Source organism: Malania oleifera, chromosome 10 (genome assembly GCF_029873635.1).
Source record: "Malania oleifera isolate guangnan ecotype guangnan chromosome 10, ASM2987363v1, whole genome shotgun sequence".
NCBI lineage: Eukaryota > Viridiplantae > Streptophyta > Magnoliopsida > Santalales > Ximeniaceae > Malania > Malania oleifera.
The window spans coordinates 27204009-27206489 of NC_080426.1; positions in this window are offsets into that span (position 1 = coordinate 27204009).

The following is a 2481-nucleotide window of genomic DNA, read 5'->3' on the forward strand; positions in this document are numbered from 1 at the left end:
AATCAATAAATTATTAATATTTTTTTTGAAACAAAGGCAGTTTTCTCCAATTAATGACACAAGAATATAAAATAATTCACTAAAATATTGGATTCCATTATTTTGATCTAAACAAACTTTGGATTCCATTATTTTGATCTAAACAAACTTGAGCATGTCTATATAGAGGTTTTCATCCTCTTTTTTTGTTTTATGTATGATTTGACAATGAAACTCACTAAAATGAGGATGATGCCAGCGATACCTATAAATGAATTTACCATGAAGGTATGTCAATAATTTAGAAGTAAAATATACAAATAATTAACATAAAACATCAACTTGTTAACGTTATTGGGCACAACATCAGACAGACATAAACATTTAATACATTGAACTCAATTTTGTAGTAACTTGCTTATGTATATATCCAAAATTGAGTGATATTGTTCTTGACTTGTCACTTGTGTAAGAATTTTGTCATATTTGAGTCACCAAGACTGATTACACAAGTTGGTATCTTTTGAATTTTCATATATTGGAGTAAGCGCCAATAAAAATCCAAATTTAGTTTAATCAAAATGAAAATCTTAAAAGTTTGAATTAGATAATTTAATTAAAATATCTCAAAACTTGTTCTAGATGACAAACTTGTTGTTGGGTCATATTTTTCTCTTTCTTTTATCCTCCTTTTCCATCCTTTTCTCTGCTTCAAGTTTCATATCCGTTACAAATTTTTAAATTCAAACATGATAACATTTACCATCATATAAACTTTTTTATTAGCATGCAACACTTTTTTAATTAAATTAATTTTAAATTATAGATTTTTCAAACCATGCCAAATCGGGCCATCCGGATACAAGAGGCCCAAGCCCAACAAGATAGCAGGCCGGCGTGGCACCGCGAAGGAAAGCAATTCGGTGGGCCGTGATGGCTCGCCCATTATCCGTGCGGGCATTGGCCGCCTTTAGCCCGGTGGCTTCAGATTTCAATTTCATTAGCCCCTTTTCCCTTCCTGAACGGCGACAACAAACCAACCCCACACACACGAGCCATAGACGATGGCCCCTTCCCCCGGCACACCCTACACCCTGCGCCGCTGCCGCGATTTGCCTTCTCAAGCATCCCTCTAACTGTACCAATTTTTTTCCTACTAACAGAGAGAGAGAGAGAGAGAGAGAGGGAACAAGAGAGATGGGAAAGAGAGGAGGGGTTCGTTCATCCTCAGGGCAGAATAGAAACATTCTGCTCCGTTGTCTGGAATCCTCCTTTAAGAACGGCAACTATGGAACCTGTTGGGGAATAAACCGACCTGGAGTAATAATCACGCACAAAGAAAAAATTCAAACACACACAATGAACACCGGATTTACGTGGTTCGGTCCAAACTGACCTACGTCCACGGGAGCACACCACTGCACTATAATCTGGGAGAAAAATAATACACGGAGGAGCCACTGCTCAACTCTCTCTCACTATCACACCTCTCTGCTCTCTGCACTCTGCACTCTGCAATACACACACTCACACAACTCTCTGCTGCACACACATATATATATACAAGAGGGGGGAGCAATATTCAAATATGGTGGCTTGCAATTTCAGCAAAGCCTGCAGAGCAGGTGGCCGTCCATCTCCAGTGTCAAAGATGGTTGCTGGTTTTGGTGCGGCTGTCTGCGGCTCCACACCTGCGGAATTCAACAATCTCCCACTTGGAGGTGGAGACAGCATCTCAACCAGTGTATATGCAAATGTTGTGCTCATGTATGTCTTCAATCATGAAGACCAACAGAAGTTGAGCATAACTTCAGTTTCTCTGTAGTTACCACCTTTGTCAACATGTCAGCTGGATTTTTGCTGCCTTGAATCTTTTCAAGTGCCAGTACTCCATCCTCTAATAGAGATCTGATGAAGTGATAACGCAATCCGATATGTTTGGTTCTGGAATGAAATGCTGAGTTCTTTGCCAGATGTATCGCACTCTGACTGTCGCTGTACAAAACATTCCTCTCCTGCTTCAACCCAAGCTCTGTCAACAAACCCTGAAGCCAAATCATCTCTTTGCTAGCTTCTGTCACTGCTACGTACTCAGCTTCTGTAGTGGATAGGGCAACAATCTTTTGTATCTGCGACATCCAACTAACAGCTGTTGTGCCAACAGTGAATATGTATCCGGTGGTGCTCCTGCGGTGATCAATTTCACCAGCAAAATCGGCATCTACATATCCTTTGACTTTCAAGTCTCCTTTGCCGAAACATAAGCATTTATCAATAGTGCCTTTGAGGTACCTGAAGATCCATTTCACTGCTTCCCAATGAGTCTTCCCTGGATTAGACATGAATCTACTGACTGCTCCCACTGCTTGGCCAATGTCCGGTCTCGTACAAACCATAGCGTACATGAGACTTCCAATGGCTGAGGCATAAGGTACCTTAGCCATGAAGTCCTTCTCTTCATCAGTCTGGGGAACCTGATCCTTGGAGAGGCGAAAGTGTCCT